Source organism: Ischnura elegans, chromosome 3 (assembly GCF_921293095.1).
Source record: "Ischnura elegans chromosome 3, ioIscEleg1.1, whole genome shotgun sequence".
Classification (NCBI taxonomy): domain Eukaryota; kingdom Metazoa; phylum Arthropoda; class Insecta; order Odonata; family Coenagrionidae; genus Ischnura; species Ischnura elegans.
Window position 1 is genome coordinate 43,634,720 of NC_060248.1, and position 17,891 is coordinate 43,652,610.

Here is a 17,891-nt window from a genome sequence, read left to right on the forward strand (position 1 = left end):
TTACACACGTTTTCCCGTATTCTGGGATATTTGCAGCGCCATTTTCATTCATCCAACAGATTTTTCTCCATCCATAGCATTAAAAAGCACCAATTTTGTACACTAATATCGCTAAATTTCATTCGCATTGTGGACCTTAAATAATTACGCACAAATTTTTGCATTTTCTTGTCGATTTCCTCCAATTTTCGAAACCTACTATACCTAGAAAATACTACTATACCTAGAATACTATTATATCTAGAAAATTACATGAAGAACAAAATTTGAATTTACCACGAATATAACGTTCACTACGCTTCTATGTGGAATCTTTTTTTAAAGAGGAGACTCATCTGTCGCAGCGCATCTTTAAGGAGAAAACGCGGAAATTGGAACGAGGCTAGGCCTTTTTTACGGGCGTCGTCGTCGGGCGGTTGGGCTTTCGATGGCTCTTTGTTGGAATGGTGGTAGGGAATAAATACGTGACGCTATCGAGAGGGATGAGAGGGGGGGAGTAAGGCATCCGATGGTGCGGACGGAGCGAAGGCATTCCGTGAGGGACTCGCGATTAGCATTTCGAAGATGGCCGATCCTCCTCCGGCCTATAGAGGCCCCTCCATCCAGCCACACGATGAGCTTCGGCGAGAAGAGGCGTTCTTCTTCAAACGCGGAGGTCGACAAAGTCGGGAGAAAGGATGCTATCCCCGAGAGAGGGTGACGTAAGGGTTGGTAGTAACATTTTCAGCGCTTCCTTGAATGGAAGCATTTTCCCTTTGGGATCGCATTGATTTTTATTTCCCCCCACACTCCGGCAATACGTCTGAGAGTCTATTGTACGAGTTATCCCATCCTGAGTAGGATTAACCATTGATAGCTTTCTCATATATTGGCGGTTGCCGTCAAAGGCGGCTCTAGTAGTCACTTCTTTAAAGAAATAGTTTCATGTGGTACGTGATGCGCTCTGACAGCTTCTTTAGCAAAAATCCTTCGTAAGTGATGGCTCTGAATCGTAAATTTGTGGTTTTGTATGTATTTTTAATGATCCAACCACATTTGCTGGAAATGTCATAAATTGATAGTGGAAATTGGTACCTGTTGAATTACGGAGGAAAATTAATTAAAGAATTCATTTTTACCACAGCATAAATCTCTAAAAGAATATTTATGCAGCTTAGTATTTATTTATGTGTACCATCCTATATTACTTTCTCCCACCAATAACAATTGTTTTTTAGGTAAATTAGTGACTGATTTTTTCACAACTACAGCTGGCTCAATCGTCATTATTTGTATTTTTCCAAATTATTCTAATGCCCTAGGCTTGAACATTTTAATCTCATCACAGTAAACCATTCACAATTTGTAGAATTTCATCGAAATGCTGCTGTTCGAAAGTTGTTACGTATAAATACTCCTGATTGGAGTAGTAAATGAAATCGTGTTGTAGCTACAAAAAAATCTCATTGATTAACTTATTATAAGGTAAGAAGGAAATAAATTAAGATGGCAACAATAGTGTCGTGCTCATTTCAATTAATGTTTGACGCAAAAATGATGAAAACTTGGGCAGAATCTTATGAATTTTAATGACCAGTTTTGAGGTGAATGACTGCAGAAGATGAGGCCATGTGATGACGTAGTAGTGTTTGTATAGTGAACCTTGAGGGCTACTTTCCTCGGAATCTCTTGAAACTTCTGGTAGGATCCCAAGGGCCAAGTTAGCCCGTTCTTCCTTAGAGAATTCGTGAAGTCCGGCAGAACTTTGGCCTTTCCTAATGCAAGCTTGGCTAATTATACTCCCATTATTTCAATATGCCGTTTCTGAATCTGCAAACATGCATTCGTAATACAAATCGACGTCTCCTTATACTTCATATTTTACGTAGTTATTCTTTTCGCCATTTAACTTACTGCCGATTCATCTCTACTAGCACTGAGTTTGTCCTGTTTAACTTTTATTATGTTAAAGTGACTGGTTGGGCATTATTTTTTCCTTTAAAAACATTTTAGTGTCTGATCTAGTTTTTTCATCGTCTATAATTGGAAAATTTTCACTGGCTTTGAAAATTGTTTGATGCAGCCCTTGAATAAATAAATTAGAATCTTTGATCTTGACATTTTAATAGTGATTCATTACGAGTCACCCTTGGGGGATTCTATTTTAGAGAATCTCGCCGTCAGAGATAATCCTTCAGAGGATAAGGTGTTATAAGGGTCGATTTGGGGCCTCTCGCGCCATAAATTATTCCCCTGCAGTCGAGTGTAGGAAATCCTAGGCCAAGGGATCGCAGCACAATTTACTGATGAAAGAGGTAGCGTAGAAAATCGTCGGTAGAGGTTTTACGTCTCTATTTTTCCCATACTACCTTCCTTCAGGTTCATCTCCTGTGGTACCCGAACTAAATATTAAAGACTGTGATGTGCACGGAAGGTAATACGATAAATTTTTAAAGCTAACTGGAAGGTAATATGATGATATCTATCTATATAATGAAACGAAAGAATAGAAGGAATAATAACTTTGCTATTTCCACGTGGTAATTTATCGAGACCGATCATGGTTTCGTTGCAGCGTAGGTAATATTATCAAGGTGAAGAATTGCAGGGAAATTGACAGTACATATAGCAGAAGGTTGGGTAGGGAAATTTCCAGGAGCAGTTGGTGAGGGAGAGGTAGGAGTTGGGTTTGGAGCTGGGCTAGGCGTCACTGTGGGCCCTCAATTTACCTACAATTCTTCACCTTGATAATGTTACCTACGCCGTAACTAAACCATGGTCGGTCTCAATATACTACCATGTGGAAATAGCAAAGTTATTATTCCTTCTATTCCTACGATTATGGGTTTCCACCAAGTTACGCCCGCTGCTATTAATTATAATGAAACGAGTTCGAGTGGCGCCAAAGGTATTGAGTCTCCCTCTCTGAGAGTCAACCCGAAGGTTGGTTTGAAAGATAAAGGTAGAGCTCACCCCAGACTTAGCCACACGTGTGTTGATATCACACATTTAGGGTATGGGGCCAGTTCCTTTCCCTGGGCCACCTCGAACTTTTTGGAACTTATTTAATTTGAGTGTGTCCGAAGGCTCTACTCAAGATTTGAGTCGAAGACCCTTCAAGAAGCCCAGTAGCTGAACGCTCTACCCGCTAAGCTACCACGCTCCCCTTTTGTAGAGCAAAGAGGTGGAGATTTAGCCTGAAATAGATTGCTAGCGAACTGAAGAGCCATATGTCTTTAAAGAAACTCAACAGAGAAATCCCACGGCGAGTTACTTAAGCAATTTTAATTATTTTGATGCATCATTTTAACTAGTCTCTTTCACAATGTGAGCCAAAATGTAATTTGAAAATTTTCTCCCATAAAAATAAAAGTACATGACTCATCTCTATCATACATTTTTTAATTGAATGGATGAGGAGTTATTTTAATTTTACTTTATTGATTTTGTTAACTGGTTTTAATTGATAACATAAGTAGTAGAAAGCATCTTGCTTCTCTTCCTGATGCAAGTAAATGCTTGATAGACGCATTCCTAAGGCTGATGAAAATATTTTTGGCCTCAAACAGTTAAATTTTGGTTGACTATTCACATATCTAAATTTCAAGAATCGGAAAAGATAAATAATCCTCTTTGGCGTCTAATATCCAAAGCAGTTGGATCAATTGTAGTAGTTAAAGCAAATGTTTTCATGGTGCTGCGTGTGAAAGTTATCTGAGAATAGATGAACGAAATATAGCCGGCACATTGACAGTCTATTGGTATGAAGTAAAAGGCCCATGCCGTTTACTGTTTTTTTTCAACAAGTAAAACTAGGTAAATTTTTATGCCAATGGTGCTGTACTAAAACAAAAAGAAATGAATAAGTTGTGCTTGTGTTGTATTGTTACATCAAATATGATGGGTTATAAAAACTTCCTTCAAATCTCACAGTTTCTCATGAATTTATAATACGAACGAGAATAAAAGTTTCAGAAAAAGAGATAAATTTCATGCCTATTTTTACTCAAACTTTTGATGAAATATACATGTATCAATTCCGCATTGGCGTGGATATTTACAGTAGTACTTCAACCCTATGCAAAAATTATGTATGAGACTAGCAAGATTGATTTACATAAAAACTCATTTCTCTGTAGAGTGGCAAAATTATATCCTCAGATGTATTGTTGTGTTTCCTTATTAATCATATTTATGACGAGTTAGTCACAGCTGTAACGCGTGATAATTGCTGTTTCAGGCGTTAGAGATCGTCAACCTCTCGCTGCCTTGGTCTATTCCACTGCAATATTTCCTTATTCTATCTGCCATCACCTATATTGTTACACGTGAAGCCATCATCTTTTAGGATACATTCTCCTCTTCCAGATTTATCTCGGGTTTTATTAGCTCCATTTCTTCGCATATTTCCCCTTATATTTTACCCAAACCTTTTATTAGTCTTCTTCCGTGCTTGTTCCGCTAATTCAATTTATTATTTTGTGAGTGGTAAAATTTCAACTTAAATACTCCTGAACCCCTACTAAAAATTTTTATTCCATGTGAACTAAGGCATTTCCCCCGCCTTATTTGAAGTACATTTTGTACCAGAATGTCAGGGTGGCTTATTTTACTGCGTTTTATGTATCATTCCAGATTATTCTTTCTGCACGATTTTTTTTTCAAAATAATTATATGGACCTTACCGCTTATTATCTTTCATTGCAGCACCTTAAACACGGGTTACTTTAGCCCACGGGCCTCTCTTCGTCCCATAAAAAAACTGTTAAAATATTTTCTAATTCTCCATCTCGCCATGAAACTGCACTCCCACGTTTTGACAACTGTACCCGTTTTCGTCCTTTGGGTCCTCAAATGTCACACAGACCAAATATTTTCCGCCTTTTTTTTTAAATATATATAATTATTATTTTCCATGGCTAAGAGCCTAAGTATACACATGAGATATGCTGAGTGGGCCTCTGATGTAAAAAGTAGGAGAAACCACTGTATAATGTATGACGTGGTGTCCTTATTCCGTTCTTTTACGTCCTTATCCGTTTCTTGGGAGAATTCTGGCTCTTCACTGTCGCCATTATCCACCACTCCGGCCAGAGCCCGCTCACGAGTGGCGATATTTTTTTTTCTCATCTTTGGAAGGCCGTAGCGGGAAAGAAATGGCCCATTCATGAGTCTTGGAGTGGATCGGGCTCCTTTCTGCCCCGTCTTCCTCGGGACTGCTTGCACCCTCTTGGAACTCGAGAGGAGGGAGGACGATGAGAATTTAAATTAGCATCAAACTAGGTGGAAAAAATCCTCAATATCCTTCCCGTGTAGTCGCTCATTGATTCGCTGGATTCACGTGAAGGGCAACGAAGGAGCAATCTGTTACTTCCTTTAGCACTCAAATTATATATTTTGTAATGAGGATATTTCGAGGAAAAGTTCTTCCTATTGCTTGCATCCATTTTATAGTTAAGGAAAATTAGTGCTGTACACATACATTCTTGCCAAAGTCATTTAAATGATACAGATTCCGAAAATATTACTTTGAAAATGCTTCTGGAAATACTTTTCTCTTTATTACCGGCTGATGTCATTCCCGGATACACCTAAGGGATTAAATTTACTTTTGCACATAAAAAGGGAATGTCGTAGACGCTTTATTTTCCCTAGTGAACCCAATTAATTTATTAGCATCAATCAGAAAAAGAGAATGAGAAAAATTTAAATAATCCTTATCCAAATTTTATCGTGTGGTAGAGCCTAAAGATAAACATTATTGGTTGTGTTTTTCTTTTTAGATACAGGCTTGAAAATATTTTGTAAAAAGGGAATTAACCGCATTTTATTATTTTCTGAATGCTTCTACGTCAATGATTTCCTTTATGGAAGTCTTTTAATTCAGTCCGTAATTGAGAAATGAATAAAACTCTGCACTATGTGATCAAATATACAACCATTTTATGTGCCTTTATGTAAAATATAACAGGTGAGTATGGTTTTGACTTCCTTTTGAATCTATCAGAAGATACTCATGATGTCGCATTAGTAATCGAGATATTCAATTTTATTGATATTTGATTAGTACCTCAACGTGCCATTATGAATTTAATCTCAAGATTACCCGTAATTTAATTTGTCACTAATGTGCTTTTGTGCAGTGGCATGTATTTAGAGGTTGAATAGAAAATTTTAGGTTTCTCAGTGAGTTCATGCTGATTTAAATACTAAAGTTTCTTCGAAATCGTTACGTGATCCAGTCTAAAGTGTTTTCACTTAGATTACCGACTACCCAAAATTCAGACTAAAGGACAGAAAGTAAACTCTTTGTGCTTCTATAGGGAATGGTTGTGTATAACTGGCACTCTGCAAATTTACCTTTGAGATATTTGAGTCTTAGTATTTTTTTGGTTAAATATGGTCATTGGTGTAGCATCACAATTGGTTAGGATTTCATGAATTGGCATTTTATTTTTCCTGGGACTCTCCTGCCTATCCTAATTAACATCCTCCTGTCTCCCATGCTGAGATATGCTGAGTAAATATAGGTGATCATTAGGGATTCTTGCTCGATGAGATTGATGACGAGGGAGAATGTAGCCACCGAACCCTGGACACGGACAGCTCAACACGCGAGTTCCACAATGGCCGGGTGGGTCGGTAGACGCGGTCGCTCGCCTAGGCACGCACGAGAGCTGTAATGAAGTAGTGGAGTGGAGCATTAGGTACATGCAAGATAGGTATGGGCGGAATGTCCTCAGTAGTGGCCATGCTCAGGTGCGTATTGTTTATGTGCACCTCCGCTAGCATCATTACGAGCTCATTTGATTCCCTTCTGCCTACATAGACACTACCGTGAACATTTTAGGAGTGCATGCATATGTAGACTGATGAGAACGATAATCGAAGAAAAGGAGAACGAAAGAAGGGCAACGCTCGTCCTTGAATTTGTTACATGTATTGTTCAACTGATTCAGACATGATGTAGAGGAAGTATGGAATGTTCAAATAAAAGTTGGTTGAACTCTTACACGATTACTTTAATGCGTACGAATTTCTACGGCTCACAGAGCCACCATTAGGTACATTACCCAGCTGATAGTTCCGTGAGCTTTTTCACAATTATTTTAATACGTCGTACGCATTAAAATGATTTTTGAAAAGTGCAACTACCTTTTATTTCAATTAGTTATTGAATATGTAGAAGAGAAAAAATGCTAAATTATGGAAACGATAGCAGAAATAAGAGTGAAATTTAGATATGCAACAAACCAATGTTCGGATTATTTACATATGATGGTAATGTGCAATTTTCAAAAATATACTGTTTCAAGCACTGGTTGAAGTAAGTGTGTTGCGTTGCCGTCAAACTAAAGCAAAATACGCGGGGGTGAATGTTAATTTTTGGATATGCAAGGTGTGTTTCAAATGTGTACATCTTTTAAAGTAGTTTATTGCAAAGTAGAATGCATGATGCTAATACCATTTATCACTTGCTACCCAACTAAGATTCGGTTTCACTAAAGACCATTCTTTTTCGTTTCTCGGATGCTTTATGTGCGCAATGTGTATTTAGTGAGTGATTGATTGCTCAGTAGGAATGCGCCGCATGGCGTATGCGGCTTTTTTTTGGAAACCGTGAAAATTAAAATGAAGAATATGCATTCGCAAAAACTTTATAAATGATAAACACTGAGGTAAATGGCAGGTTTGTGAGAGATAATGGAGGAAAATGGGGTTAATGAGAATCAAAGTAGTTTATTTAAGCATTTTTCGATATCGAGTTTTTGGGAAAGTGATTTAAATGAACGGTGTGTGTTTTAGTTGGGTAATAAATTCTTTTTGCGAGGCAATGAAAGCATACGTATGCGTGCCGATATGTCCAGATAGCACAAATATTTCTATCAATTTCATGATTACCTATTTTTATCATGGTAATAGTGCTTAGTATACTGGTTTTAATTACCATTTTCGTGTTCATCACAATATTTAAAATATTCGTTGTGCTTGCAGTGCATTAAATGGAACAGGTGTCTTCTTCTTGCATAGATGAGGTAAAACTTAATTTTTTTACAAAATCTTTGTATCTTGGCAATTTGTGTATTTGTCCTTGGTTTTCATATGTTAGGCAGTTCACTGCTCCCTTCCGTAAACGGAAATCTGATATATCCAAGCCTCAGCACCTTTTCCGAGTACTTCAAAGGGAAACTCATTTAACGCATTTGCGGCCCCTACCCATAGCGCTCAAGATCTTAATCAGTCTGAATCTGTGTTCAGCTGCCCGTGCAGTGTTTGGCAGGACTGTTAACTAAATGAGGGCGTCATCTGGGCTGCTTTGTCCCAACGAGCGTTAATTTGGGTCTTGTACGGAGCTCCAGGTTATGTGCTACCCTGGACCCACAGCAATTCCTTGCAGAAAATTACGGTGAACCGCTTGGCAAAAAACTGGCAGCTGGTGGCAGAATCAATTTAAATTCTCGTAATGTCATCCTATTTATTACAATTCCATTCATTATGTTTTAGATCTGTAAAAAAATAGTTCCCTCTACTAAGATACGAGGCTGAAAATGCTCGTAAACACACCAGCTCTTGCAAATCGCAAGACCTTGTTCTCTAGAGTGAAGGAAGAGTTGTTATAATGGTAAAAAAAGGTGAGAAAAAGCAGGAGCAATCCGATTATATATTGTAACAAAATACTTTATGAAAAATAATTATTCCAAAATATAGTAATTCCGTTCATATTAAAATATATTAGTTATATTATGTAGGAGGCATGATGATTTAAGAATTTATATATTATACAATGCTATACACAATGGTTTTCTTCAATAATATTCACCAGAGTTTTAAGCGGTGGGAATCCGCATCATCTCTTGATTACCGGGTTGGAAATCGTAAAAAAAAAATTTCACGCAGTCCCAAGTCCTATCTATATATGATAATTTTATCCACCGGTGCTTTTGATAGGAAGTTTTCAGCCTTTATCTTTTAACCTAATTTTATGTTTGTCGGAGTGCCTTAAATTCTTCCTTAACAAACTTTTGGCCTTAATTAAAATTTGCTGCCTCAATTTCTCGTGTTTACTCAACTCGATCCTACCTATTTCTTTCAACATTCTCTGTTTCTTATTAATAATATATTATATGTTACAATACCCGTGGTTCCTGTTTCGTACTCTTACATTTTCCTTTGCTTTGAAACTCCATTTTTAATTAATCTCCTGTCGCTCGTGTTACCTTTTGTCTATATGAGCTTCCGTGATTAATATATCATAAAGGCTCACTCTCCTTCATACTGTTTCTGATTCCTACATTCCTTCCACCTAAATCTCTTTAAATTGAAGACCCTAGAAGCTAAGGGATACTAGTGCATTTCTTTAAATTTCGGAGATAAGGGTAAATTATGGTTAGTGGGTACCCAATATATCTTTAGCAAAGAGATACACGTGAATCATTGAATCTGTATATACATACTTATGAGTGATCTACTTGTATCCTTTTACCACAGAAATATTGTGTACCCTAAAAATCATTATCTCCAAAGTTATAAAAATTGCACTTGTTCCCCTTGGCTTCTAGGGTTCTGAACTAAATAAACTGTCTTCTCTAAATCTTATTCCAAAATTATTTTCATATTTCAATAGTTAAACCGCGGTGTAAAACTGTAACTCTTCACTACAATTTATAAATCCTGTATCTCTTCCGTGTCGATTGCACCGCATGTATAGCCGTTGAGTTAGAAAAGGCGAATAGTTATGCCGCCAACAGCACTCACATTTATTCCCATGGTGACAATTAAAGTCTGTAGAAAGTCAAATAAAAGTTGCTCTCGGGCTTAATTTGATGTGACTCCATTCTTGAATTCCTAAAGAGTGTCGCTCTGGGTCGCACGGCCACCTTTAACTCATATCGCCTTGAGTGTATGCAACACACACTACGGATATGTAATGCCCTACCACCGTAGAATCTTTGCGATATCGTATTCGAATTCCCATCTCACTCGGCTGATGCCGACGTTTATTCTTGGAATCATCTTATCGGCGTGAAATTTTCTTAATATCTCTATTGCAGGCGCGGCACTCAGAGATTAAACGCTTAAAAGTTTGTGTTGTTTCCCAAAACTTCCGTAATTTGTGAGAATGATCATTCATTAGCTTTTTCAGCATCCGAGACTTATTTGCGTATGCCTAGTTCCTTTTACCCGCGTTTCTATGGAAATTGAAGTGCACTGCTGCATTTTTTCTAAATGCAGAGAAGTAGTATGTTTACAATCATACCGCATACATATGAGTTTTTGAGCCAGAAATATAACCTGAGAACCCAATGTACTCAGAGGAATAACATATAAGATTGTGTTGATACCTTTTAAGAGATCATATTAAGAACGACCTATATTTTTGTCGGTTTCTCATTCTCGGAGATGTAGTGGTCGGTGATGGATACTTGGAAAGTTGCCACAGACTCGGTAAATAATACACTCGACTCTACGTTGGCACTGCGATCAAGTGGCAAAGTTACACGTGTCCTTTATATAACTATTTGGCAGTTATTTAATATTTCTCCGTTTTTTCGCCGGTGTATGACATACTGTAGACGCATAACAAACGTGTAAACGTATTTTTTTTTAAATATATATTATTAACTCAATTTTAAAAGCCTTAGTTGGGAGCTAACGTTCACTATGTTCACTTTTATCATCCATCTTATTTTGCCTGAGAAAGTACTGATTCCCTATTTCTTTTTCAAGTTTTTCCTGTTGAAAGTTAAAGATCTTTGTGGCAACTCAAGACTTCTGTTCTGGATCTAATTTTATTCCCTCTGGTGTTGAAAGCGTCTCCATTTTAATTTTTCCGTTCTCATGACGTAGATGTATTTCTTGTTCTCTTTTATGGTATACTAGCTGACCCGGCGAACTTCGTACCGCCTAACAGTCAATGAACTTACAGTTTACTTACACCATTTATAAATCAAGAGCGGCTGTATCGTTTTTAATCATGTTAAATTTATTATAATAAAATAAGGATACAAATTCAATAAAACTACGTAAATGAGTACCAAAATTGCTTGTCAGAAAGACATTTTCTTTATTGAATCTACATAGGGTGAATCGGAGCACGTTTACGCGGATTTTTTTCAACAAATTTTCTTACGTTTTAGCTTAAGAAATTTTGGGCATTGTGGTTTAATAAAGCAGTTCATGAAATAAAAATTATACGCATTCATTTGTTGGCTATTTGCGTTATTAGCTGTAAAAAAATGCTTTTAGGTCCAAGTCTGTTGCATACACTTGGCCCATTCAGGGGGCAGGTTGACACGACCCCAGACCGACGCTTGACTGATGCTCAAAATCGTGCAAGAACAACCCCTATGAAGCAGCATTCGCATTAAATGACTTAAGGCGCGCCTGTTTTAGTATCTCTGTTTGGAAAAAATGCACTGCGTAAACGTACTGCATGCGTAAACGCACCACGGTGAGCCCTACACATTCGGGTTTAATGTCTTGCGTCAAGCACCTTCTGAGAAACAACAGTTTTTGTTTTGTTATCAGGCGCAAGATGAAGCAGATGAAGCTAAATAAATATAGCGAAGCAAAGCAGTGACGCAGCGAGGGGAGGTTTTGGGGGATAAACCCCCCCCCCCCCCAAGAGCTTAGAGAATTTTTTTATGAAAGATTTTATTAATATTTGGGGGACGGATGACTAACAAACAAAACATATTTAACTATTCACACAGCCACAAAACCCACTATTTTGAACCATTTATCTTAAAAAAATGTCTGGGGGAAGTGCCCCCACACTTCCCGCTTACCTTAGCGAGTTTTCGTGATCCGTGGTATTAGCTGCTTCCCTACAGATCCGTGGTATTAGCTGCGCCCAAAACCCCCTATCCTAGCTACGCACTTGAAGCGAAGGAAGAAATACAGAGGATGGTTTATCGACTCGTGAACATAGCACGCTAAATTGACCATGATAAAATCATGGGTTTTCATTAGCACATGAGCACAAACAACACAAAAACTGAAAGAATGACCATGCGATTTTTAATCGTTATCACGAATGCAACACGAATTGTAAATTGAATACGTTTAAGCTCAAAAGGGCATATGAGTTGAGATCATGGAATCTACGGAATGAGGACTTCCTAACCTTTGAATTTTCCTTTGAGTAAAGTTGCGTGAATCACATTCATCACCAATTTTTTTAATGATCAAACACGTTCCGTTGGATAGTTATGGTTGGTTTAGGCTTCGAAAGATCATGAGCACAGAAACTACATTTCTCTGTAAATCGTGCCTTGGTAAGCCAGGTACGTCCAAGGACTTAAAATATTCAGATAGATAGTTGGTGATTTCGTCTTCGTTTGTTACACATTTAAAATATTAGAATCCATGCAGAGTACGAACTATTTGAATTTACCTCGTTTTAGTCATCCACATCTTCGTTCTTGCTCGCTAAATCAACCATCTTTGATTCTTTTGGTGATCAATCATATTCTGGAACTCTTTGTTGATGAGCTCACCTTCCGCTGAAAATAATTTGCAATCATTCCAAGGAAATGAGTTAAAACTACTCGATTCCTCGACAGGAACACGGACATTACCGTTTGTCAACAATTGCTTGGAGATTTGTTTACAAACACGGTAGTGAAGTGTCAACTCGAGCTGGGCCACGGCTGGGCGTACAATCAGCTCGAATTAAATTTTTTAAATGTAATTTCAATTTAATTAATATTTTGAATATATTTAGTAATTAAAATGTTATATTGTCACTAAATTCAGTTATTAAAGTGGTAAAAACAAAACAAATTATTTAATTTGTAGTTTTGACCGACTTATCAATTGTTGTGTTACTATAACTCCTAAAAGCATGTCCATAGGAAAGAGATGAATTTTTTTGTGAAATTATCCTTTTTTTAATGACCTATATGTTAACCCCGCCTGAGACGAATCCAAAGAACCAAATCTCATTGAAATCGGTGCAGCCGTTCTCGAGTTATAAGTGTTCTAACTAACACGATTTTCGACTTTCTTTTATATATATAGAAGATAGATGTAAGCAGTAAACTCTACTTTCTATGACAAATGAAGAATATTTTGCATATACATCTATATGAATTCCTAAGAGTAATTACTATCATTATTGCATATAGAATAGTTGACGGGTAGTAGGTCTTATGTAATTTTATGTGTATTGAGTCAGAAGTCTCTGTACCAATATTTATACTACTATCTGTGACTGGTCTCAGGGTGGAGATTTAAAACTTGTCTACATTTCTATTATGTTATACGGATTTGAGTATTTAGTTCTATGAATAGTCGTTATTATTATTCTGAGGATAGATACCTCCCCTACCCCTCCCCTACATCCACCAGTGAAAACTGGATTGATCTTTTATAAACTATTCTATACTAATTAAGATATCATTTAATGTGTCACCATTAATTTTATGGAATAAGACTTGCCTCAATATTCACCAACTGGGGTCTAGTGTCTTCATTGCGTAAATTTAAGTGGAATTTATTTCTCGCAAGTAAATTCTCTGCAATTAAAATTTTATTTTTATACGAGAGACGGCACTGATATAATAAAATAATGGATTCCAGAGAGATGCCTGAGGTCGTTCCTAATATCTGATGGATAGTGTGCTGATAAGGGTATCTTAACATTGAGATGCAGAACAATATATTTAGTGGATGTTACGTCTTCTGCGATCAATGCTAAATTTCTTAACGTTTTAAGTCTAAATTTCGTTTTTCCCCTCTCTGATTATTTCTCATTCGTTCTCAACTGTTGCAGCGTGATTGGTTCCATATGCACAAGAAATCACATCCCCAAACATTTATTTTATTTTTTGGACCGTCATTGTACCGGTAAAATTTAAGTTGCTCCCAAGAATTTTACCAGAATAAACTCTGTATTTTTTATTTCGGGAATGAGTACCTTATGTAGTTTCATTCCTGATACTAACACTGTAGCTTATATGCAGCTTTGAGGTACCACGAAAGAAGAGCAATGGGATAAATTCTCTCGGAAACGAAACAAATAACACATATCGGGAGTGTTCCATTGTTCAAAAGCCAGCTATCTGTATAAGGTATTTTGGGGGATATTTCCACATTTATCAACCGAGAGAACTCCGCCCTAAATCCACCACTGATGCGGAAAATCATGGCACCTACAGCGAGGACTCTTTTATCTCGCCCGATTTTTTTTTTGGAACGAGAATGTTGCGGCCCGGTGGGTCAACTGCCCTTTCGCAACCTTCACATAAATCACACTGTTTTAGGCACCCTCACCTCCCAAACCCCAGCGCTTACCTACCACCCACGTCGGCGCACGCACTGGAGTTGCGGCGATGATTGGGGATAAGGCTGCTGGACAAGCATTTCCCCGTCAAATCTGTCGCTACGGTGTCGGACACGGGATGTTGGGAGAAATGGCACGTGGTCGGTGCGTGGGATTAGCGACGACAGGGGTCAAACGAGGTGTTTTCAGAGTGGGGGTAAGATATCTCATTGGAGTTCACGGGAAGGGATTGCCATGGTAACTATCATATGAATCTCCCGTTTGGTCTCCAGTGCCAATACCTCTATCTTTCATAATTAAAAAAGATGGAGTCTGTATTAGTATTTCTGAGAAAATTCTTGCTTGGGTTAAAGAAATGATTGGTATCTATTTTTCAAAGAAAGAAAACTCTTCTAGAGATGACACTTAGATAAATAAATAACTAGGTGATTAAACATAGAGACAAAGGAAAATAAACACTCTCAAAATATTTCCCAGGTGTTTATTGAGATGGCCTACTCGTCTCAATGAGAGAAGAGTTCAGTCTATCTTCAATCATCTAGTCAGGTATTTAAATATGTAAGTATATATAACGTGGTCGGTGAGTGGGATTAGGGGCGACAGGGATCAAACGAGTTGATTCCAGTGTGTAAGTAAGTTATCTCATTGGAGTGCTCGGGAAGGGATTGCCATGGTAATTAACATACAAATCTCCCGTTTGGTCTCCACTGCCAATACCTTTATCTTTCATAATTTAAAAACGGAAACTGTGTTGGTACTGAACATGTTTCTGAGAAAATCTTGGCTCATGTAGGAAGAGAAATGAGTGAGTTCTGTTCTTCAAAGAGAGAATTATGGAAAGCCGTTTGGTACCGTATCTTGAAGTATATTTGGGGTTGAATATTTTAGCATCACTTCATTTTGTGGAGATTTCTCGGTAGTTCTTGAGTATTTGTTCTATCCTTTTGTCTAATTTTATTTGATTTTGAAGGTAATGGCTGCTATCAAGGTAAATACTTTTCGGAATTCATAGAGAATGGATTATTTTGAAAAATATTAACTTGAAATAGGTTTATATTAATGCTTTTCCTGCAGACCGCGTCATTAGTGTCTATTCGAGTTTATAACCTGGTAAATCCCACGTCATTCAATTATTTTTGATTTTTGAAGTATTTGAAGAGATATCAGTCAAAAATTGAATAAAATTTTACATATTGATATAATGTTTTCAACACTTTCCAATTAATGGTAGCCCCTATTTAAAACAAAATTCCAAGAGTGTGTATGTTTTGTCGGAATAAATGGAGCATGAGGCAGTTAATCGTTTGACCACTGCAAAATGATGTTCTGACATCCATATCGAAGAGGAGAACTGCCATACTTACGACCCATTAATCATCTTTTTAGTTCTATGCTGCTTCGACACTGCCCTTTTTGTGATAAGTCTTCAATTGCCAAATATACTTACCAGAATGTTTGCAAATAATAGTTAACCTTAAAATTTCAAGTTATATTAATGCTTCACAAAGTTTATTTGATTATTGTGCACGAGAGAGATACCATTTCAATGCTCTCCCGTTTCCGGTTTGCTATGAGTAGCGGAGAGGGATTTTTTACGCTACAGAAGCGAGTATATAATGCTGCTACGTGGAAAAAAAATATTTCGAGGAAAATTTTATGTATCTCCTCTCACACATGCTGTCTATTTAGATGAGATCTACTCGCCATTGTCTATGCATGAATCGCTAGAGAGAGCGGAGAGGAGACTCGGGTGCAGGAAGGCTGCAGAAATTCACGCCTCAGGCGCATACCCAGGCGCATCTAAGGCCCCACTCCCTCTCCCGTACCGAACTCTCGGCATACTGGATGCTAAGTGGACCTGAAAAACTTGTATCCTTTTGCAACGCTTTAATCTCTTCCCTAAAACCACTTCTAGTCATTCATTGCCTTCGGCTCGTCCATCCCATCAGCCTCTCTATCCCTCCGGGCACTCGGCTAATTCAATGGGCCTCGTCCTCGTCCCTCGTAACATTTTTTTCCCGAGCTTCATCTCTGTATCCACGTGCGGGAGAACCTTGTGTGCCTCGGATTCCTTTCATCGTTTTCCCTGTGTTCAGAAGCAGTGCGACAAGGAATAAAATTGGCCATACTGAAGAATAAAAAAATAATTGCTCATGAGTGTATAATCCTCATTTTTGTTAGGGAACCGACCTAAATTTCAACTACTTGTGGTCTTAATGCATTCCTTGTTGTTAATGATGTTGAAACAACCATCTGATGCTTTCAAAGGTAAGAAGGACTGGTGGAAGTGATGTGAAAAATGCAGTTTTACTTTGTATAATTGTGCGTAAAAAGTATTCTAAAAGTATCAAGTATAGTTTTTAATGCCTTATATGGTTTTTAGAGGAATATCCAAGTATTTTAAGATGAAACATTTTCGGTCTTTCCTCATTGCTTTACAAGTGATGCCTTACGTCTTTTATTTCGTGGTAAAGATGCTCAGCGTACTGGGTGTTAAATGGGCCTGAAATTTTGTGTGTACTGGGGAGCCGATATTTTGAGTAATGAAATATTTTAATTTGGTATTTTAGTGTGTAAAATTGCTCACAAAACGTTTTTAGGTCGATTATTTATTTATTTCTCGGGGATTTATCGAGGTCTGCTAAATTTTTGTGACTGCCGATAGGAATTTTATTTTATGCCGGCGTACAGTAGTTAATTTCTAGTGAAATGATTTAGATTTTTTCTCCCCATTACATAATCAGACAATTTATCTTTCAATACGTATGTTATAGGAATTCACCGAGTCCAATCATAGTCATTGCATAGTAGACCCATGATAGCAAAGTTTTTATCATATGTTTGGTCTATGTCCGGGTTGAATTACTAATGATTGTTAAACGAAGTATAGGAAAATATTTCAGCCTGCATAAAAATGCCTTAGGTGTCCAATTATAATATTACTGCATAATTTTGTTTTCGCTTACAGGTATCATTTATCATATTTGCCAGGGAAACCGTGAGGTAGCATTAGTGACAACCAGATGTAATATTTATCGTTTGCAATGCCTTGTATTGATGACTTACCATACCGTCGCGGCGTCTTATTCACAATCCCGGAATAATTATCATGCTCAAAAGTTCTTTTCAATAATAAAGGCTGTAAAGATTGTGGTGATATAAATCTTTGTTTTCCCATGTTTACGTTGGAGCGTTCTAATTATTTTTTCTTTCTTAGGGCAAGAATATAAATGAAATTTTAAAAAAATTGAAATAAGGCCTTAAATTTTTCTCACGTGAATCACAACCAATAGGAGGACAGTAAATAGTTGATATTTTTTTATATTTGTGATTTCAGCTGTATGTTGATTTTTCATTTCAATTTTTTCTCCTTTAAAACTTAAATAAAAGGTTTTCCTTCAAATACCTCTCATTATTTTGACTCCTGTCCCTCCATTATTACAACAGGCCACCTGTCACTTGCTCCTTCTAATAGCTGCTTTTGCGGTCGGGTCATAGCCAGACCACGCTCTATCCCGGTACCTGCTCTCGGAAATCAGTTTCCACCGCTGCGACGACATGCACCTCGCGTTAGGCTATGGGCGCGTTTGGAAAAAATGTCTGGGCTGTCCATTCCGTGCCACCC